A 23,970-nucleotide genomic window follows, 5' to 3' on the forward strand; every position below is an offset into this window, starting at 1 on the left:
CCATCAAATAGCTTTGCAGGAGTCCAATTTAAATTAAAAATGGTTTTATAATGCTGGGCCTTCAGATTGGCGGACAGGAAAATCTTCATCCCTGGTGTGATTGACATACCTAAGTCTGCATCCCCGTACCCTTCCTTCGTAGCCCAGTTCTCTTCCACCTTTCCTAGATCATCTGGGGTAGTTTCCAATAAAATGTGGTAAATACCCCGTATCCTGCAATCCCCTCGAGAGATTATTTCCAGAAGTGGAATCTTATCCAAATTGAGGGATCCACCCATAGTCGGGTGAGATATTCCTTCAGCTGGAAATATTTAAAATGTGTCCTGATAGCTATCCCATTGTGTTGTTGTAAGTCTGTGAAAGAACAGAATTCTGATGCATTATACAAGTCTGCAATCCTAACAATCCAAGATAATCCCAATACCTGCCGATTACGTCATAGAACAAAGGCTGGAAAAAGCGGCGAGCGCCACACAGGCGTATACCTGCTATATCTCGAGTTCTTCAACAATCTACCAACCTTCATCCAGACTTTCCAAGCTGCCTTTAGGCACTTAAAGCATTTTTTTTATTAGTAGCTAGGTTCGAGTTATCGAAGCAGAACCCCAGATGCCTTGCTACCGATAGTCAGCTGGTATATGGAGGTGGATTCATGCCGATAGTGCCTGATCAATCTGCTGTGAACAAGATTCCCATCTACTGGCTCAGGGAGGGAGGGCATGCGACTCCTCCATTTAAAGGCCCCAACATATGCGTCCCCGGGCCCTTCTGGCTCAGGCAGGGGGTCCCCTTCCCTCCTACACTTTACAAATATAATATCATTTGGCCCTGATGGATGTGGTCGTCGGGGCCCAAAGTGGCTCATTGAGGGGGGCCATTCCCCCCCCTACCCTATAAAAAGAAAATGCCCCAGGGATGGGGTCCCTGCGGCCCGAACGCCAACACTACGCCATGCATTCCAAAGGCTGGCCGCGGTGTGGGGTTGGCTATCTGCGGGGGTTAGACGAGGGCCTGACCAGGACCAAAAGCTGTGCGTGGTGCGGGGTTAGCAGCCACCGGGTGGGTTGACCAAGCCCTGTGGCCAACACTCTGCTGTGCATGGCTGAAGGCCGGCTGGGGTAAACACAGGGGGGTGTCGTTACTTATGGTAACAAAATATTATTTTTATGGTAAAAAAAAACCTACAAATTCACAGAAACCCAAAGGTTAATGTAATGTTACAGTTAGGTGAGAATTTCAGTGACAACACATATAAAATCACTGAAATTCACCAGTTATAGTTAGCTCTGGTAACTATAACTCGTGCTCATCCCCATATATATCTTGCACCTTTGCCATGCACTGCTAATTACCCCACATATTACATCACTCATGACATCTTCTATGACCTCATTAATAATATCACTGCAACATTTGCAATGAAATTATTGATGAAAAAACTGTGCATTGCAGGGGCGCGAGTTACAGTTACTTTAGAGCCTGAGTTATAGATGCAAGCGCTAACTATAACGGGCGGATTTCAGTGTTTTGGTACGATTAAAATGTTACGTTGTCACTGAAATTCTCACCTAAATATAATGTTACTTTAACCTTTGTTTTTTTCATTTTTATTTTCCTTTAAAAATAAATATAAATTCAAATTTTTCTTAATTGGGGGGAACCTGCCAACCCCACCCCTTTTTTTAATTACTTTTACCACCCTCTACCTATCATTTGATAAATTCAAACTGGCATTTGAGCCAAGTAACGAGTGTGAAAATTGCTTTTTTTACCAGCCTTTTCTCTGCAAATGTTCTAAAATTACAACATCTCAAATTCAGTGCCATCTATGTAACCTGGTAAGCCGTAGATACCAATACAAGTTTTCAAATATTAGTGAAAATTGCAATGTGGTAACCCGTAAATGTCAGTGCAAAATTCCAAATGTAACTCTGCACTATAACGATACAAGTATATAAGTATATAAAACAAACGTATTTAGTAAAAATGTGAACTTCTGTGAAATCGCAGCAGTGCAATCTATGTAAATCATACTTGGCGGTGCAAAATTTCAAGAGAGCAATCTATACAGTCTGCTATTTAAATGACAGCTTACTAAGGAAACTATTGACTGTGTTAAAACTATAAATGAACAAAAGAAAATTCCTCTTGTCCTGCATGTGGATCTAAGTCAAATTCGGAAGATTAATAGGTCAAAAAGGTAATAAAGCTTGCCGAGGACCAAGTGCTTGACACAACTGACTCTATCTCAGCCCAACCGGGCTCCTAGAGGCTTTCAGCCTGCTATGAAATCTGCCCAATTCCCTAGCGGTCAGACCACTCGGCGCCTGAGAATAGCACAAAAACATTTCCACCCCATCACTGGAAGACAACGCGAATTAAAGTCAGCGTGTGTCCTAGCAACCCTTAACATTGTTATTGTTATGGTTAATTGTCATGTCTGTGCCCCTAGCACTGCAAATGTATCTGGTGCAACTGTGATGCCTCAGTCAAATACAGAAGAGGAGAGGGGCCTAAACTGCCTTATGAAAGCAACGTGGAGCGGCATACAATACAACTCACTACAGAAGGAGTGAATTGGGGCTGCAGTGGGATAGGACATGATCACGTGACTTGTTGAAGATCACATCGTGCATCCTGGATGAGCCAGAAAGTGGATGCTAGAGCTCCTAATCTCCAATTCAAGACTTCTGCTGCCGGAAGAGTGATCAAATATCTCCCAGTATAAATGATTCAATCTTAAAAAAATGTCATTTCGGTGTGCTCGAGTTCTCTCAGTGCAGACATATAAGGGTCCATGAGGATGGCGGGCAAACTTAAGTCCACCCGCCACCCTAGCGCATATTCAACATTGTGGCGGGCGGTGCTGTGAGCAGCACCCGCCACAATGTAGAAAATGCATGTTGTGCATTGGCATGCATAACGTGACAGGCACCGCGAGGTGCCTGCCACCTTGTGTATGCCAATGTAGGGGGTAACATGGGTACCCCCCAAGTGCAGCCCCCCACCCTCCCACCTCCTCGGGGGCCCACAAGGGGCCCCAAAAGCGATTCCCGCATGCCTTTCCTTGGCGGAGTCTCCGCCATGGAAAGGCATGACACTGCCCACATCATAATATGGATGGCGGTGCCTGCAAGGCACCGCCACCATATTAGAGGCCTTTTCTGCCTGGTAGGCAATCGTGACGATTGCCCTACCGGCGGAAAAGCGGCGGACGGTCTTTCCGACCGACGCAGGGTACCCCCGTCATGCTAATGTGGCGGGGGGTAAAAGGCCGTCCGGCGGGGTGTTTCGGCTGGTGGATCGCCACCGCCAGTTGGGCGTTGGCGATCCGTCTGCCATGCTAATAGGCCTCATAGTGTGCAGATCCTGTTGCGCAGAATTACAGCCACAGCAGTGCGATGAGCATACACTGCTGTCTAAAAAAGGTCTGGTACCACTTACGGGCGGATCTTTCATATTACTCCTGTGGGGAGAGTTTACATAAACTGAGTAAGCACTGCATCAATGGCCATGACATGGGGTGGGGCGGATTTCAGAAGTGAGAGTGTGAGACTGAAGAGGGTTGGGGGCTCACGAGTAATAGGTCATGATCTGAGGCCAGGGGGAGAAGGTTCAAGTGTAAAAGGTCATATGAGCGGGAAAGAGGAGGCGTAGCAGTAAAGGGTCTATGGGGGCTACTCAATGAGCTCATTATAGACACTGAAGGGACTCCCTGTAAGGTCAGAATGGGAGTGTTATGAGCAACAGGTCTGAGAAAGAGACTAGAAGGTGTGCAGATGTAAGAGATCAAAACATGAGAGTGGAAGAAGAGGGGTGATTAGAGAAAAGATGCCAGAGAGTAAAACAGGAGGAGGTTCAGAAGCAAGAGGGCATGGTATAAGTTGGGACGGACACTCTGGAGTGCAAGCTCATGTCATGACATGTCAGAGCATGGAGGATCTCGATATTCAAGGCACCGTCATAGGCTGGACCGCTCTGAAAGATCGAACATCACCTTGCTCCTGGTCCAAGCTCCTTTCCACTCTAACACCTGCATCCCTTAAAGTTTCATACTTTATTCACTTTTCTTTAGTTCTTTCCTTGCACACAATAAATTAGTCCACTTCACCTGGATTAGCTATGGTGTTGATACTCAGATCATCCTCAAGCTCCGAAACCCAGCAGACCCTGGCCCCTCTGGTCTAGGATAGTGCCTCAATGCAGTGGAATCATGAGGGCGAGTCACCCTCCTCAAACTCAACTCCACAAAAGCAGAGATTCTCACAAGTGGAAGCTGGGCAATGCATCAGCCGATCACCACCTGGCAGGGAGGGCCCTCGCCAATCATCTTCACAAGAGTAAGGAGGGAGTGATTACGGAATCCATTCACAAATACATCAATTAATCAAAAGCTACTTCTGCATTATGCATTCGCTATGCTGCACATTCCCTTGTCTAGACTTCTCTTGCAGGGTCCAGACCACCGTCGCCTCAATCCTGTCATGTCTACACAACACCAACAGTCTATAACTTGGAGATTTGCTCTATTAACTACAAAGACGTATGTTGCTGCTAAACAGTGGCACCTCCTACTCCTTCAGGACTATATCTCTCTAGTCTTACAGGTCCTCCACTGGTTCCCGGTGCTCTTCCAGGCACTCTTCATTGCCCACAGGCCATCCACAGCACTGATCCCACCTTTCTCCACCCAAACAAATATACTCCGTTCCAGACTGGTCTCCTTCAGGCTACTCTGCCTTCCGAGAAGTTGCACATTGGTCGTTCTTCCTTCTCTATGCAGAAAGCTAAGCTCTGGAACTCGCTAACTTCAAGTATCAGAACCATCCATGATCACCCCGATATTTGAAAAGGCTGTAAAGAATGGCTGCTCCCAAACGGCCCACCCTATGCTGTACTGCATTAGTGGCATAGAGGCAGCTATAACATCACATGACGACTGGAGTCCTTTGTACTGCATGCAAGATTTATAACTCTTCCCACCTCTTCCAGACTTCAAATTCTCATTACATCAAACAAATACCTGCCTGGGGCTACCTACTCACCCATCCATTGGAATTTATAAGTGTATGCAAAACACTACCCACCTCTTTTCCATCTCTCGTCAACACACCATGCTCGAGCGCAGAAACAGTAACAGCCTATTTGAAGAACCCCACCAAAAATTCTTCCAACAAAGGCAACTCTCTAAACCACACCCTAGCATTCCAACCACAAACATTGAAGAGGTTAGCTTTAAAGATGTTAAGTGTCTCTTCCTCTCTCTCTAACCTCTTTGTTCTTTATTGACCTCCATCTGGTAAGTGAAGCAACAAGTTTGCTGCACATCATGGCGCACTCCCCCGACCTCACCTACAACAAATTCTTCCCTCATAGAGCACTCTATAAACCCACACTCCACCAACCACTCATCCCTGAAGCACTTCAGGGCTTTGTTAGGCTATGAGCCACTATACAGTAGCTACAATACAAAACAAGATATGGACACCCAACCTCAACAGCATGTGACTGGTGTTGAAAAGTACGAGTTCATTATATGCGAAAATAAGGGCTCTCAGAAGTAAGGTTCTCCCCGTAAGAGGGAGTGGGGAGCTATGAAGCAAGAGGTCACAACCTCATACTAAGAGGAGCTTGATTGGTGCTCGTGAGCAAGAGACTAGAGGGGGCACAGGAGTAAGCGACCATACACTGAAACTCAGTAGCAGCTGCTACCGAACGGGTGAGGGGGGGCGGGGAGGGGTTCAGAGAGTGGAGTGGGGGAGGGAAAAAATTATAAACAAGTACAAAGAAAAGAAAACTTACCTGGAAGTCGTGGTTGCTGATGCAGCTGCTGCATCTTCTCCACCAGGAAGCACCCAGCCTCCCAGAATCCCTTGAGCAATCACAATGCTGCCTAAAGCAGCATTGTGATTGGTCTGAGTGCCGTGGTTCTGCGCTCAGACATGGGGCTTGGAGGCTGGGCATGTTCTCCACTAAAGCTGTATAATACAACCTGTGGAGAATATACACAGTGCGGTTTGGCTGACCGAGACGGCACAACCAAACCTTCATGCGCACTTTAGTTGCAGCCACCACTCCTCCCCAGGGCCTATCAGCAGGGATGCACTGTGATGCAACTAAAATAGTAAAAATAACATGATGATAATAGACGGCCGTTATTATCAATTTATTTTTACTTTTCACTGCTTTAAAGCAGTGGGGAGATGCTCCTCCGCCTTAGCGGAAGAGCTGCCCCTGCAGAAACTGCAGAGAGGGGTCATTTGAAGTAAGTTGCAATATACAATATAAGACCGAAGTATGCGCCTCAAGAGAAGGGTAGCTTGGAGTAAATTGTAATATACAATTAGGGTTTCCGGTCTTCAGTTAAAACTGATTTTACCTGATAAAACACCACCAAATTGAATATTTGTTTTTCACTAAAAACTGAGACTCGTTGAATTTTGCTGAATTGTACTGCTCCGGTGCCCTCTAGTATCAAAGCAGTAAAAGTGCAATCTCTACCTCTAACGCTTTTCTGTGACTGATGCTCCCACTATGACCCGTTTTGGGCCATGGTAAAGCAATTAATATGCCCATCTGCAAAGACTCAGGTCTTCCTGAACCTTCTTCCGCCCTCACTTTGGGCACATGGCTCACCTCATATGGATTCAGCTCACTGTTCACTGCATATTGCTGTATAGTAACCAGCAGAATGACAGCTGAATTATGAGCAGAGTCTAAGTCCGGAAGAAGAGGCATCCTTCTTCACGGGGAGCAGAACAGAGCTTTGTGGCAATAAAGATCACTGAATACATTGCCTCTAGAATGAACATCCTCACCTGGGGTACTGTACTGCACTGTACCTAACACTGATGTTCTGAGATTCATATGGCTGTGGTCTGAAAAAATTCCAATAGATGCTGCACCCCCTCATACAAAAGGACAAGTATAATTTCATGAACATCTTCAGCAAAAAAACAGGCTCAGAAAAGTTCCATGCACCAGTTTTTGCTGAAACTGAGCTGCCTATGGTACATATATTATATCAGAAAATCTATGAGTAAGTGTATAAATTGCAGACATTGCAGCTTAAAAAACATGAAGCGCCAGCTGTTGCTCTGTTTCCACGTTTGTGCTGGAGCCAGCACAATTTGAGCAAAAATAGGTGCATGGACCCATTCTGAGCCTGCATACTACATTAGAACACGTCCATGAAACAGACCCGGATCATCAAGTTCAATTTTCATTCCGATTCCACCGTGTCAAAATGAAGCTTGGCACCCATACTGAAAGTACACCTAGTGCTCAACAACATTACCAGTAAAAATTATAGTGACATGTTTAATGGAATCATATTGAGCTGTCCTCATTCTTTTCCCCAAGACAGAAAATAAATAGTAAAGTGATTGTTGCATAGAACAATAAGGTAAAGAGCCTTGGGCAACTCTCGCACAGTCCCCATACTGCTCTGAAATAAACAAAGACCCACAAGATTGGTCAAAATCAATTCTCAGCTGATCCTGTGGTGGCTTTCAAATAAACACAAAATACCATAGGCATGATCATGCAGAGCAGAAATATGCCTGGATCAGACAGTACTGCCACTTCTTGCTATCAATTTCTTGCTATCAAGGAGACAAAAAACCAGGGCAGTGTTACACTGGTTAACGATGACAAGGCACCAATTATATATATATATTCCATCAAAAATGCTGGAATAGATGTCCAGCTTGCAGTGGGGGCAATGCTATGCGGGTTCAGGCACCTACTTGAAATAGTCCCTCCGGCAAGGAAGCCGCCAAAAATATCCCAACAAAGGGAATGATACTCACTTACAAAGACGTGTAATTCATTTTTTCAATGTGAAACACAAAAGTACATATATGCCACATTAAAAAAACTCCTGTTGAATATCTACAATGGGCCATTCATTTAAATTTCAGTACAAGTTTAAAACAATGCAACTCTCTAAATATTTAGATGATGAACAATGGTCATCCCTATAAAAAAAAAACATTAGGAATTGTATATATAACAGGCAGGTAAAAACATGAAAACAATTGCAAGAGTGTAATACCCGTTATCATCACATCTTGTTTGTAAAGAACAATCAATCTTCTAGGCAAGTGTCTGATGTCTATCTACACATTTTCCCTTCTAATCACCTCAAAAAAGTGCAAAGTGCCATAAAAATCCTCTGTCAAACAGACGATAGAAAGCTCTTCATTAGCCAAATTAATAGTAATACAGATAAACTGTTCAATATTTCATAAAGTAAGAATATTAGAACTCAAAGTAATAGGCTAATGCACACGGCCAACCACTAAAAAAGATTTTTTTGTTTTCTGAAATATAATGATTATATGTATTGTTTTCTCATAGACCCATGAGACAAAACATCTATCAAAACACAAATCCATAAGGTTTTTAAGACAGGAGATACATATGATACGCAAGATCATTACCCATTACAGTTCAAGAATATCTTAATGAGAGTGGATAGACATAGAAATAAATGCTAGGTATATCAACATTGATGGAAATAATTAGAGAGGACAGGTATACAGTTCTTCATCCATATTGAGACCCATCGGTTCCATACTATCTAATTCTAGGATATTCCACGTTTCTAGTTTGCACAGCTCTTTCTCTCTGTCGCCCCCTCTTTTTCTTTTTGCAACTTGCGCCACACAGCTGTATTTCAAAACTCAGGGATCTCCTTGATGTTGTTTTCAAAGTGATGGACAACAGGGTAACTGCGGTCCCTATGAATGATGGCACGTATATGTTGTAATATCCTCTTATGAACCGGCAATGTGGTGCTCCCCACATATGCTTTTCTGCAGGGACATTTGAGGATATGTACTACAAATTTAGATTTGCATGTAAGGTTACCCCGCATCCTAATTTTCTTTTTAAAGGGTGTCACAATGAATGTACGGTTCTCTCTGTTCTTACATGCTTTGCACTTGAAGCACTTTCTGTAACCATCATATTGAGTTAGCCAGGTTTGAGGTCTCGTACCAGTGTCAAAATCACTCTTAACCAAATGATCTCTCAACGACTTAGATTTCCTATAGCTTATCATTGGACGCATAGGAACCAATGAGCCAATAATAGGATCCTCCCTCAAAAGATGCCAGTGTTTAGATATGACCTGTCACACTTTCTGATGTTCCTGGTTGTATCTAGTTATAAACCTATGTGTCTGAATGGGTTCATTTTTCTTTACACTAGTTCTAGAGGGATTGAAATCGCCTTTTCTCTATCCACTTCTCTGGCTCTCTTGCTAGCAGCATCTAGGATACAATTGGAGTACCCTCTTTGTTTGGATCTCTCAAGCCTTTCTTTTTCAGTTTTGCAAAGGACTCTAGGCTACTGCACGTTCTTTTAGCTCGATACAGTTCCCCAAAGGGGATGCTTATAATAAGCGTTGCAGGATAAAAGCTTTTCGCATGGAAGATAGTAATTCCTGCAGTAGGTTTTCTGAATATCGTGTTTCCAAACCAGTTTTGCCAATTAAAATATTGACATCCAGGAAATCAACTGATGTGGGACTGATTGTAGCAGTGAATTTGAGGTTGAGGTTATTTCATTTAACTCCCTCACAAACTGTTTCACCTCCCTCTCTGTGCCCTGCCACAACACAAAGAGGTTATCCATATACCTCAGCCACAAGGTGACATGCTGCCGCCAATGTACCATGTCCTTTCCACCAAGCACCTGCTCCTCCCACCAGCCCATGTGAAGATTTGCATAGCTGGGGGCGAAGTAGGTGCCCATGGCAGTCCCTCTCTTTTGTTGGTACAATTGTTTACCAAAAATAAAGATGTTATTAGTAAGGCACCATTCAATCATTTCTAGAAGCATAATATTGTGCATGGCAAATCCTAATGGTCTCATGCGAAAGAAATGTTGTACTGCACTTAATCCACCTCTGTGGTGTTTTCTTGTGTATAGGGAAGAGACATCAAAGGTTATAAGTAACATATAACTCTCCCACTCAACATCATAGATACGCTTTAAAAAGTCTGCGGTGTCCCTAATATATGACGGTAATGAGCTGACTACAGGATTTAAAAAATAGTCAATGTACTTTGATGTATTTTCGAACAGGCTGTCCTGAGCCGCGATTATTGGCCTGCCTGGCGGCCTTGCATTATCCTTATGAACTTTGGGTATCATATAGAATGTTGGTATCACCGGGCAATCTTGCTTCAAAAATCGATATTTGTCCCAAATCCGATGACCTGTATCTTTCCAAAATTGTAAACGAGCAAAGAAATCTTCCTTAGTAGATGAATAATGATCCATTGGAACAGAGATATAGCAATTTCTATCATTAAGCTGAGACATGGCTTCTTTTTCATATAGTTCACATTCCCACAGAATTACATTTCCACCTTTGTCTGAAGGCTTCACAATTACATTGTCCATCTTTTTCAATTTGCTGATGGTATAAAAAAAATCTTTGTCTCTTTGGTTATATGAATTCAAATTCTGTTAGGTAGATACATTAATATGTTGGAATCCTTTGACCAGATTGTCCGAAAAAATATCAATGTTATCTTTCGCCATGATCGGAATGAATCTAGATATTGGTCTGAACGGAGTGAATCCTACTCCTTTGATCAATACATCAGTCCTCTCAACATTCTGAGTGTTTTCTTCATTGCTATCCAACAACCCTTCTTTTTGCAGGGCTAGCAAATCCCCCAGGATTTCATCCTTCAACAAATCACTTAGTAAATTGCTGCATATTGTAGGTAATCCATCCATTGTCGATGGTACATCTATGTCTTTCATAGTAGCTCCTGTAGTTCCAACTGCTGACTCCCGCAGCATATGTGCTTTGGTTAAGTTGAGTTTTCTTGTAGATTTATACAGATCGATTCTGGTACTTGAGTAATCAAAACTATTTTTGTAGCAGTAAGAGAGTCTCAACTCCAATGTTCTTACGTCTTTGTTGGTCAAAGCGACAGATTAAATTTATGACCGTAGCATTCTCATTATTTATTTGATCTCCTTTTTTTGATTGTGTGTACTCCTCTCTGCAGAGTCTTCTCGTGTTCCTTCTTCGCCCTTCACCACCCCTCCTTTGTTTCCACCTCCTTTTGGTCTTCCTCGCCCTCTTCCCATTTTGAATTCCTTGCGTTGATCTTCCTTTAAAAAACGTAGTTCATCCGAAGTGGAGAATTTGACCCTTCCACCTTCTTTTCTTGTTGGGTCATCCACTTCAACTTTGGATCCCGTGTCAGAGCTGATTTCACACCCAGAATGTTCTTGGTATGATTTATTAGTGTCTTGTATCCTTGACGTTGCAAATTATCAAAGCGTTTGGCAAATGTGTATATTTGCCCTCTCTGGTAGTCGAGGCAATCGCGTAAAAACTTGGTGGCTTTTCTTTTCTTAATTCTTAATTCATACTTATGCAATCGTTCTTTAAGTTCTCCTTGGAATTTTTTGATTCTTTCCTGATTGCTATCTTGGTCTAGTTCAATATTGAGCACTTTGATTTTCTCAACAACCTCAGCTTGTTCTATTTCAGCATATTTTATCAGCATGTGGAACATCCCCATAGAACTTTGTGCATTGTGTTCTGCCCATTCTGTAAGGAGATCTGGGTGAGAGTTCTCTTATGATTGTGTTATCATGATGCACAAGCCTCTCGGTACACGTCCCACCTGGACATATTGCTTGAGAAATGCACTCTCCCACCAGTGTGATATTTTCCTCTTTTTAGGTCTCGCCTGACCCAGCGCATGCGCTGATCTGGCGAGACATTTTGTGAGGGCTCCAAAAAGTGCTACCAGGCCAGCCTAGAGCCACAGTGCATGTGCGCGGGCGCACGCGTCGCATTTTACCGCGATTACTTTCCCTTTCGCGGCCGATTTGATGTTTGTTCGCGATTGCGATCACTTTCGCGGCCGCTTTGATATTCTCCGTGAGGCTTCAATAGATTGCAGCAGTTAAAACAAGCATTGGCATAGCCAATAGGTCTCGCTTTTGGGATCTTATAAGTGTTTAGTTATGCAACTGTTGCATGGCTAAACCCTTATAAGGTCCCAAAGGCGAGACCTATTGGCTATGCCAATGTTTATTTAATTTCTCCAAAAGGTGCTGATTTCTCCCCAAATCATTTGTGATTTGAATACTAGTATTTCCTTCCTTAATACGGTCAGAATTACTTTCATTAAATATTTGCAGAGCTTCCTGCTATCTGGCAGCACATTCTTCTTCACTCATCTCTGCGCTGTATTAGAACTGAATTACACCTTGGTCAGTACAATCCCATACGCAATACACCAGCCGGTGTCTGCCAAAAGTGCCGACCCCGGCTTCCGCTATCACTTGCTATGCCACTTACCCGGAAGGGAAAATCCAAATCTCCAGCGTCCTCCGACTCCAGAGTTCAGAATCTCCTTCTACCGCTCTTCAGGCAAAGTTTTTCAAGCTTGTGGGGGGCACACCTGCCTCACAACTTCAAATCATCCAAACGTGGCTTGCTCGCATGCTTCCTGAAAGCCAGTGGTTCCGTCCAGAAGCGGCTTGCCCCCAAGCCGCATAACATGCAGAAAATTTATCCACCAGCAAACAGAAGGATACGGAGGAACTCCTCAGTGAGTTTAAAAAAAAAAACTTTATTAAAGCGCTAAGAGTGACAAACAAAGTGCAAGTGCAAAAATAAATATGGTATCATCTTATTGTGACTGATATTAACAGCATATCTATCACTAGATGAAAAATAGTCAGGGAGGCACAAGGCTGACGCAGCTAATTTCTTTCAGATAAATTGCAAATGCATAGAGAACATAGATGAAGTACACATAGTATGTATACTTAATACTTGGATAAATCCATCAGAATAATTGCTATGTGATGAAGGTACACAAGCAAGTAAATAAATGCATTCATGTATGTGATGTACCTAAAAAGACTAAAGGATTACATAAATAACATATCTTTACTATTCCTGCTATTGAGCCCGCCCTGCAGAGTCGGGGGCCCCCAGTAAAATGGAGCATCTTTTTTGCACAAAACTGAGGGGGCATGACATGCTCTTCAAGCTCACCAGCCAACGGATTTAAGGGGTGTATGGTTATAGGAGAGAGAAAGGGAAACGAAGGAGGTGTTATCCTCTTTCTGGCAATGTCGCATCCAAGACATATATCCTGTGCATGGCAGCTAAAATCATGCACTTTGCAGAAAGGAACTTTACCTGTAAGCACCATGAAGAACATCAATGATTTAATGTGACATTGGCTGTGTTAGTACGCTATGAGGCAGAATGGAACAGCGCGCTGTGTCATGCTGCTTAATTTGTAAATTGGTGCATTCTGGGATTGGTGGTCGGAACTGTGAGCCACATGACCACTTGGATTATAAATAAGTGCACTCACCTGTGAGCAAGACTAACGCCGAAACGCGTAGGGGTTGTATGAGTGGTGTCACGCTGCCGTGCAAAAGACGAATAAATTGTCAGCCGGGAAGCAAGTCGATGTTGTGGGCTCTTCGCTTCTTTGTTCTAATGCCAACTGGATTCTCCATTCCTCCTATTGAGCCTGCCCTACAGAGTCGGGGGGGCCCCAGTAAAATGGAGCATCATTTTTGCACAAAACGGCGGGGTCTTCCAGCGCACCAGCCAACGGATTTCCAGGGCTATATGCAATGCAAAGATGATTTATTCCTGCAAGCAAAAGCGTTTTGGCAAATCTGATTGGCACAGCAGGGCGGTGTATAGAACTTTCACATTAACTTTGTATCTGCTAGAATCAAATCTTAAGAGGAGCAAAGATATCCCCATACATGTGCATCCTGGACACAGTGCAGAACTGGACTGCTGGAAAGAGGTGTTTGAGCTCTGGAAAAGGAGACAGGCAGGAAAGTGAGGGAAATAATGAGAAGTTGCTTGGTAGAGCAAATGTAAGGGAAAATATAAAGAAGAGAATTTGGCGCAGGAAAGAAAAAAGAAGAAAGGAAGAATTACTAATGAAAATAAACACTGGAAGAAAGGAAACAAAAAGGCAATTTCATCCTATGCACCAGAACACAACACAATGGTTTTTTGCGTGGTGAAAAAGAGCAAACACTATGAATGATTTTTACGGTTTTTGAGAAATATTGGAAAAGACTGATAAATACCATCAGAATTCACAACAACTAGAGGCTGAACATAGGAAAACCAATATACAATATAAGGCTGGAGTAGGCATCTCAAGAGTAAGGCGCCATACGCTGACACTGAAGAAAGAGGGGTAGTTTGGAAAAAATTGTAAATACACAGTGAGATATTAGAAGTGTTAAGGAGTAAGAAGGCGTCAGACGATGAAACTGCAGGGAGAGGAGTGTATTATACAGTGTAAGACTAGAGTGTGTGGCTTAGGGGTGAGAGGTCACGGTGTGAGACAGGAGGGAGAGGGCCTCTCACGTGTTAAAGGTGGTGAAATCAGACGAGTGAAGGGCGCCACAGGAAGAGACCACAGTAAGAGGCTAGAATGGAACGGACGAGAGCCTCTAAGGAGAGGTAGAGAGGCCACGCTGAGGAGGCAGATATCATGATATCACAACGAAGGGGAGGCGGGGGTGGGGGGTGTACTGTAGCATTCACTTCTCCATAGGAGGTTGCTTGCCGGATGACTATCAATTCAGCGTTTCTTTGAAACATACAATCTCGCTATGAAACGAGGGGCGGTCCCCATTTCTGCTTTCCACACCCTTCGAACCTGCAAGGGGCGCAAAAGGGGCCCGGGCGGAGGCCGGCTAGAAATGACGTCTATAAACTGATATTTCTGCAGGAACTAAAGAGGGCGGCAGGCCGCCCTCCCTCCGGCGCGGAGTCACACGGCGAGGTCACCTTCCTAATATAGAAGTATCATGCCATGCTGCCGGCGGGTCCTGTGACCGAGGGAGGGGGGGGGGGACCAGGGGGAGGCCGCCCCGCACACCCTCAGCGGCATATCTATGCATCCACCTAGAGGTGAGGTCCGTTAATTCATTCATATCTTTGTGCGTTTTAGCCTGAGGTTTGTATAGCGCCAACAGCCCCCTTTCCCGATTCAGAACGCTTCGTAATCCTGGGGGAGAGGGGGGGGACAGAAATGCCTCACCGCATAAATAGCAACTGCACAACTCAGTGTAGGAATGCAGAGTGGGTCGACACCGACTGTATAACCTTTATCAATCTCCCCTCTGCGGTGGCACACTCTGATCAAGGCTCCCAATAGTCAATTGTTTTTTATTAGTTTAAGTGATTTATAGCGCCCACATGAAAATCATCTGATCTCTACCTACATTTGCTGTCGAGAAAGTTTTTCGCTGAAACACAAGAAGGCCTGTCCGATTACATAAAAATTGTTATTCCAAAATAAATAATAGGAAAGCGCCCCGTGTCTTTGCCAATTCCCTGGGCCATGTGTGTAGTGAGCGTGGACAGGAATCGCCGGGTGTCTGTTCTATTATATTACAGCAGTGGTGTTATACCTACGAAATACCTGTAATTTTTACCCAAAGCAATAAATAGTATACAGTGTACAGACTTCACGTAGATGAAAGGCATAACTAGTCGTGCCCATGTGATCCTATAACTGCATACACCTCTCTTGATCAATAGTGCTCAACCCGCCGGGCTATCTCACCGACTTATCACGGCCCGGTGCTCACCTCCCGTGGGATCTGCTGGCCTCGTTCCCTGGTGGCCCAGCGCCGGCTCCGGTCCCGCTGCCTCCTGGGGGGCTCCCCCACCTCGGGGTGGTGCGGCTCGGCTGCCCGGTGGCGCCCTCCCTGGCTCGACTGGCGGTGCTGGCTGTGCCCGGCTGCAGGAGACGCTCTGCGCCGCTCCACTGGCGGAAATGGACGGTAGCGGGGACCGGTGTCAACAGCCGTGGAGGAGGCTGTGCTGCAGTGACAGCTGCTGCCTTCAACTTTGCAGGCCAAATAACTCAAGCGCCGACAGCTGAGAGCCGGAGACACACAGAACACGCTTCGTTCCCGTCATCACATGTGCGCAAAACCGAGCCCAACTTGGAGACACCCAGCCCGCGAGAGCGCCGAGCTGGAATGCAGCATCGACGGGCTATTCACGGGCTACAGTACGGGCGGAGCGCCGCAGAAGGGCGTTTTAGCACAGATACGACAGGGCAGATCCGTGTCACGCAGGAACCTGTCTGTAGAACAAAAACATAACGGGCCTCTGTGGGTCAAATGCATTTTTCACCTGTATTGATGAAGGGCATGTGGTCCTTGGCTAAGTCGTTGAAACCAAAAGCTATGGACACGCACTCCTGCTTACCAGAAGTGAAAAACATTATAGCCGATGCTCTGGTTGGGATCCTGCTTCCTGCAGTCCAGAGAGAATCAGTGAAGTGACCAACACAACTTGAAAAGCTTCCCCCCAGGTCAAAGTAGGTTTCAGACCTGATGGTGGCTCCTCTGGGCGCAGGATGGCCACATTCACCAAGGTCAAAACCTTGTAAGAAAAACAAAACCGAGGGATCAGGGCTCAAAAAAAGAAGTGGGGGGACTCAGCAAGTTAGGCAGATTGGGTGTGATATCACCTTGCCTGACATCACAGGAAGTGCCTTCACTGCGTGTGACATCGCTTGTGGCATCCCAGGAAGTGGCATCACAACCCATGACCTTACAGGAAGTGACATCAAATCATAAAACCTCGCATAAGTTTAGCAGGTCTCTCATGAGTACAGTTAAGTGCATTACAATATTTAACAAATTAGATTTTGCATTGGGGTTGTGCCAAAATATTGACACAACTCAGGCACAAAATCTGGCCCTAAACCTCTACATTTATCTTGTTTAAAATATGCCACAAAGAATTTGGCAACAAGGTGAAAAGCAGTAGTACATCTATTCTACTTAATTGGTTGCTTTGTCTCTATTTTAAATTATCTAATGGGGTTAAGGCACCTGTTGCAGAGATCTTTATGTGCCAGCGAAATGTCAGGGAATAATAATAATAAATGGTAAAATAACTTTGGAGGATCATGTATTTGCTGGAGAGAGCTGTGTTTTGCCCAGTCCTACTTTTGAATCGAAGTAGCATAGAGGGTTAATATGTCTTCTGCAAATCACACTATGTAACACGCAGATGACAGATTTTTATTTTATGTAAAAGGCCAAGTGGGTTACTGCTTTTAATACAGAGATCCTTTTGTTTCCTGCAGTTCATAAATTGCAATCCTTCTGATATAGCACAGTGAGGTATGAAGGACATGTGGCACCCACACATTGTAACCCTAACTGTCTTATGATTTATTGTCAATGTATAATCTGTACCTGTGATGTAAAGCGCTATTTTGTTTTATTTCTTTTATAGCGCATTAGCACTAATGTAGTGCTAAAGCGCAATGAAAGAAATACAATAAAATAGTGGCATTTAAATTGCTATTTGCCTAAAACAGGGGCGACCAACACATCTGACATTCTTACAGTGCATTCATATATATCTCTTGTATACAGGGACTGAACAAAGTCGAAAGCATTTCTCTCTTAAGTACCTGTGAAGTGATAAGATGTGGGCCTTTGTTTCCCCTCCATGGTGAGGCTCCCGACAGCTCCCAGCCAGGGTACTACAGCAAAACAGGGACGAGTTCAGCATATTTCTGTGGGGCCCAACCTCTTGGCAGGGTAGACGGCGTCTCACCTAAAAAAAAGTGGATCGACCGCATCTACCATGTCCAACTTCAACTCGAGCCCTGCGTGGGATGGTGCTCTGGGGCAGATGAACGTCTTATAAAACTGATGACCAAAGATAGCTGAGTTCTGATATCAGCTTACCTACTTGACCAACATTTTGTGATCCTGAGCACATACCTTTCTCCTCTGTGCCTCATTTCTTCATTTTCCAACATTTGTGTGGAAGGGTGGTCCTAGAAATGGAATGAATGCCAGCTGCCTGGCCTCAGGCAAAAAAGATCTCCCCAAGCAGGCCATTCCATTCAGTCAGGAAGCACCTAATGGTCAGTTTACATTTTGCGCTATCCAAGTCTGTTGACTTTTGTGGATTTCTTTTGTTCGTGTAAAACTGGTCCTAGGAAGGCTTTGCCAAGCATTGCACAAAGCCCAGCACCAAGCTCAGATTTCATTAGCCAGTGGTGAGTTATAGACAGTTCCATTAAGTACCCAATACACGCACCTTATTTATTTCTTGCCCACTTCACAGCGCTTAAGGTGCCATTCAGTGGCATTCTGCCATCTTCACATTGGTAGAATGGGCCCGAGAATTAAAGCTCCTCTCTAGAGAGTGGCAAGATTATAAAATTGCTATAATATAAATACAGTTAAAGTAAATGATCATAAGCCCAAATAGAACAATAACATATACACTTCTTTATTTCAGACCAGACAAATACCTAAAAAAGGACGAAAATACAGATGTGTTTTTCAGTGGAAGATCCAATGGAGTAAAAAAATGTACAGCTCCCTGCGAGACAAGAAATGTGGAGTTGTGGTCATAGATGATTTTCTAAGTTCTCCGTGCTTTTGTTTTGGAATTGGATTTATATAGCCCTTACTACTCCTGATGAAGCATCGAAGCGCTTTTCAGCGAGTAGCACGCTACTCTAGAACCCAAACAGGGTTAATGGTGGAATACTATAATGAAATTTGAGTTAATTTGAGCAGTGGACATGTGAGTCTGTTAGTTGGATTGAAAATAATAATGGGAGATAGAAGAGAGAAGGGTCTAGAAAGTGTTTATTGGGAGATCATGGTAGTAAGATGAGGGATGGGCTGAGTATAAGGAGCGATGGAGGAGAGAAACATCTCCAGAAATTGATTAGGGTGATCTTAGTAGTAAAATGAGTTTTGGTATGAGTTAGAGGAGGGATAGGTGAGGGAAGAATTTAGAAGAGTTGTTTGGGAGATCATAGTATTAAAATGAGGTTTGGGTGATCCAATGAGGGATAGAGGAGGGAAGAGTCTAGAAAGGGTTATTTAGGAGACCACAGTAGTAGGATGAGGTTTGGCATGAGTTAGAGAGTGGAGATAGAGGATATATCAAGAGAGGTATAGAGTGAACTATAAGGTAGTGCATTGGAGAGAGTCAAAGTTCTTTTCTTACAGTAGGAGTAAAGTAATTAATATTTAGATACATAAATCTATATTATAATACATATTTCTATCAAGAAATACACATACCTAGATACATACATATAATCAGAGTAAATGCTTATATACACAGGGATATGCTGTACATTTGTGTTTGAGTATGGTGGTTATTTAGGAAAGAGCCAACTCTTGAGTAGTCTTCTGAAGATAGGATAGTTATCTCTGGATCTTATGTTTGGGAGTGTAATGAATTACATAGTTTGACTGCTTGAACAGAGAAATATGTGCTGTGTATGTTTTTTTCTTGTATTGTGAGGTTTTGAGGCGAGGTACCAATCTGGAGTGGAGGTTCCTTTGTTGAATGTATTTGGTGATTTTATTTCTGATGAAGAGTGGTCCTGTTCCATGTATTGCCTTGTGCGTGATACAAAGCAACTTGAATGTGGCTCTTTTGGCAACTGGTAACAAATATAGGGCCCTCAAGGCAGGGGAGATGTGGGCTTGTGGCTTCATGTAGGAGTAGTCTGGCAGCCAAGGTCTGCATCCATTGTAGTCTTTTCATAATTGATAAAGATGATCCGTGGTAGAGGCCATTGGCGTAATAATTTTAGACAGTACAAGAGAGATTGTGGGTTGGAACTTGTGTGGAAATCCCATGTGGGGGAAGATGTGTCACAGAGTTTTTATAGTAATAAAGCTTGAACTTGCTAATGTGTCCACTTGGGCATTCATTGATCACTTGGAGTCCATGGTAATTCCAAGGTTTCTTACTTCCTTAGATATTTTAGGAGGTGGTCCAAAATTATCATGCCAGGAGCCAAGTGTTTTTTTCGCTAGTAAAATTGAGTCCTCCGCTAATGTCCCTAGGGAGATATTTAGAATAATAAAGTCTCTGATGAAAGTACCTGATCCGCCGCCTGTTCCAGATGAATCAGGTAGTCGATGTGAAGAACTGGCGACCTTCTTCAGCACTAAAATCCAAAAGATCATCGATACGCTTCCTCCAATATCTCTAATTGACCTTCAATCTTCTTCTTCCACCCAGGATCAATTGGATCATCCTAGGTTCTCCTCTTTCTCTCCTCTTAGGGAGGATCTCTTGCCCCCTTTATTGAACGCCATAAAGAGTGGTTCCCCGCTCGATCCCGCCCCGATGAATATCTTAAACGCAGTTTTGCCTACCATTAGTAAATCTATGGTGAACGTGGTCAATGCTTTAATGGAGTCAGCTGTGGTGCCTAGAGAGTGGAAGGTAGCGATGGTCAGGGCCTTGTTGAAGAAGCCCAGCTTGGACCCAGGGGACTTCTCCAACTATCGCCCCATTTCCCTGCTACAGGGGATCAGTAAATTGACTGAGAAGTTTGTCAACATACAATTGGCCTCTTTTCTGGAATCACATAATCTGCTCCATCCATCTCAAACTGGGTTTAGGAAAGGACAGGGAACTGAAACAGCCCTGTTGAGGGTGGTGGAGGAGGCCAGGAGGATTCTGGACGCAGGTGGCAGCGCGGCCATTATCCTCCTGGACCTCAGCGCCGCCTTCGATACGGTTAACCATCATATTCTTATCTCCCGTCTCAGTAACATGGGAATCACGGGTAAGGCCCTCAAGTGGCTGGAATCCTTCCTTGGGGACAGATTCTTTAGGGTCTTTGAGGATAATCATTGCTCCTGCCCGGTTCCGCTGCAGTGTGGGGTGCCGCAGGGGTCTTCCCTTAGCCCCACACTGTTCAATGTGTATATGGCTCCCTTGGCGGAGATAGTGGCTCCTTTTGGGGTTCAGTTGGTGAGTTACGCCGATGACACCCAGTTGGTGTTCTCCCTGAATCAGATTGCACATTCTCCGTTGAAGCTGTGTAACTGTCTAGAAGCCGTTGCAAGCTGGATGGATCAGTCCCATCTCAGACTGAACGATGGAAAGACAGAGTTGCTGTTGTTGGGACGACAGGCTAGATTTGATAACGCGATTTTCTGGCCTTCTTGTATGGGTCCTGGCCCCAGCCCTAAGTCGGAAATTAAAAGCCTTGGGTTTTGGCTTGATGCAGAACTATCGTTTAGAACTCAGGCTAGAAAAACAGCTGCTATCTGCTTTGGGCTCCTGAAATCCATGCGTAAAATCCTCCCTCAATTGCCGGAAAAAGCTAGAAAAATCTTAATACAATCATTGATTTTATCTAGGATAGATTATGGGAATGCCATCTATTTAGGAGCCCCGGCCTCCGCGACTAAACAACTTCAGGTTGTCCAGAACTCGGCAGCAAGGCTTCTTACGGGCACCAGTCATCGCACATCAACTAGACCCGCATTAAAAACTCTCCACTGGCTTCCGATGAAAGAGCGGGTCCATTTCAAGTCACTGTGTATGGCACATAAAATTTTCCATGGGAAAGGCCCTCCCATTTTAGAAAACATGGTAATGCCCTACAAGTCCTCTCTAAATCTTCGCTCCAACGATCATAACCTTGCAGTGATCCCTCTGATCAACAGATCCCGTTCTGGTGGCCGTCTCTTTTCATTAAATGTATCCAAACTGTGGAATTCTCTTCCTCTGTCTTTTCGCCAAGAGTCCAGTCTACTTGTGTTCCGGAAGAAGCTAAAAACATGGCTCTTTCAGAGAAAGTAGAGTCTTTTAGATAAGCTAATGGTCTTTCCATTATCCCTGGGTTACCTTTCCTGAGCGCTGGGATGCTTCCGAGTAGCCATGCGCTATACAAGAGCCTTTTCAATTCAATTCAATTCAATTCAAGTGGGTCATCAGTTTTTCGTTTGCCAGATGTGAGTATTTCTGTTTTGGAAGCATTCAATCTGAGATGGCTTCATGCCATCCACTGTTCAATGGCTTGGAGGCAACTGGAGATTTGTGAGTTTCCAATGTTTTTGGAGCTTTCCAGTTTAAGGAGTATTTGTGTGTCATCTGCATAGTTATAGCATGTGAGCTGAAATTCATTGATGATTACCAGTAATGTCTTCATGTAGATGTTGAAAAGCATGGGTGGGATGATAGAGGCTTAAGGGACCCCTGTTTTGTGAAGTATGGTTTGGATGAGAAAGATGAAGAATGGATGACATTTGTTCTGTTTTGAAGGTAGGATGTGGTCCAGTCGAGGGCAATCCTGTCTATGTAGAGTCTTTGGATTAGAGTTTTATGGTCAACTGTGTCGAAGGCAGCTGAGAAGTCCAAAAGAAGTAGTGCAGCGACCCCTTTGTAGTATACTGTGTGATTCTGTGCCTCTTCCTGTAGTTTTCTTTAATGAATTGAGACATCTGTGTGAATGCTGCTCTTTCTAGCAGTTTGCACAGGAAAGGTCCATTTGTAATCAGTCTGTGGTTGTCGGGGTCAAGAATGTCCAGGTTAGTTTTCTTTAAAAATGGGTGCTATGCCTTGTTTAGGTCTTCCGGAAAGATTCCTGTAGTTAAGGAATTATTGATGATTCTTCTTACTGGTGTGGCAGCAGAGGTAGTTAGAAGAATGTTCCTAAATATTTGTGGTGGACGTGGGTCAGAAGGGCTGCCGGCAGGCCTGCTTGCTTTGACCAGATCTATAAATTCACTTTGTGATTTTTGTTTGAAGGAATGGAGAGGCTGGGTTAGCCTACTCTTAGAGGATATTTTTGAAAATTGGTTGGTGCTAGTGGTTTTCCTTTGTTTTAAAAAGGAGTCCAAAATGTCTGCTTTGGTTGTGTAATGATTTGCCAGTTTGTCTGTGAATTCTTGAGTAATGGGATTGGTTTTTTCTATGCATTTAGGTTAACCAAATTCTGTTAGAATTATGCAAAATTCTTTATTTGCACATTTAGCATTTTGAATTCTGTCTGAATAGTACATTTTTTTAGCTTTTGTGATAGCTGACTTGTATAATCTGTAAAGTTTCTATAGATCAAGTTTGTCTTGATTGCTCTTTGTTTTGAGCCAGGCACGTTGCAGCTTTCTAATTTGCTGTTTTATCCCTTTTTAGTTCTGTATTTCTCTAAGGTGCCTGTTTTTTTCTGTCCTGTTTTGTTGTTCTGAGTGGTATTATTTTCTGAAAAGTTTATTGTAGCCATTGTAGAGTTTTTGAACGGAATTTATTATGTCTGTCTTTTTGGAATTTGTGTCCATCCACAGCTCCTGTTTTAGGAGCTACTTTTTTCATTGTGTTTGAGCACTCTACACAAGTTCTCATGTTTTCACCCGATCCATCCTCTGCCTCCTGTTGCCTCTTTCAACCTTCCCTTCCACCCCATCCCACCCCCTCGCTGAGCCCAACATTGCTGTTGAGGAGCTGCAGCTCTCTCTTACACATTTGCCTAATGCTAGTTTATTTGTGTTTATCCACTCCATATGGGTGCTCGTGCTGTCTTTCACTCCTTTCCCATCCCACCCACCCTATCCCTGTTGCTTCTTTCCCCCACCACCTGCCCCATTCCTGTTGCTTCTTTACGTTTCACCATTCTGCCCCATCCGTTTCTTCTTTACCTCCCCCCTAAATAAACACCCCCCTAGCGTTTGGCTTTTCCACATCCTTCCCCTTTTTAGGTCTCGCTGAGCCCAGCGTATGCGCTGGCTCGGAGAGACATTTTGTATGTGGGATTTTCGAAGTGCTGCCTGTGGCCTAAAGCGTGCGAGCACAAGAGCGTGCACACGTGCAGCCGCCAATCACTGCTGCGCGCACACCACTCGCGTGCTTGCCACACTGCGCGTCCCGTCCTCCCGATTGCGATCACTTTCGCTTTGATCACAATTACTTTCGCTTTCACGGCCGCGCGGCCGTTACTTTTACGGCCGCGCGTCCAATGCTTGTTCTGCTTGTAAACGGTCCTTGGGAGTGCCACAGGGCTACTTGGGAGGGACCAGACCACCGTGCACTCCCTTATAGAACTGGGTATGATGGGGAAGCCTCGCACAAATTGCCCTCTCTTCATTCCCTCAATCAAGCTACCCACCCGCCAA

The 23,970-nt window shown here is 44.1% G+C and overlaps 1 protein-coding gene across 3 annotated transcripts in view; it reads right to left on the reverse strand.

Moving 5' to 3' along the window:
* Window positions 1-16,037, reverse strand: part of CORO6 (coronin 6) — a 328,718-nt gene extending 312,681 nt beyond the window's left edge. Inside the window, exon 1 of one of the 3 annotated variants that reach the window (XM_085649228.1) lies at window positions 15,640-16,037. The gene's annotated coding sequence lies outside the window, so the exon portion shown is untranslated. Of the gene's footprint in view, window positions 1-15,614 lie in introns of all 3 variants that reach the window. The other 2 variants (XM_085649230.1, XM_085649229.1) reach the window with 2 other exon arrangements.
* Between the last annotated feature and the right edge of the window lie 7,933 nt (window positions 16,038-23,970).

Source organism: Triturus cristatus, chromosome 3_2, assembly GCF_964204655.1.
Source record: "Triturus cristatus chromosome 3_2, aTriCri1.1, whole genome shotgun sequence".
NCBI classification, from domain to species: domain Eukaryota; kingdom Metazoa; phylum Chordata; class Amphibia; order Caudata; family Salamandridae; genus Triturus; species Triturus cristatus.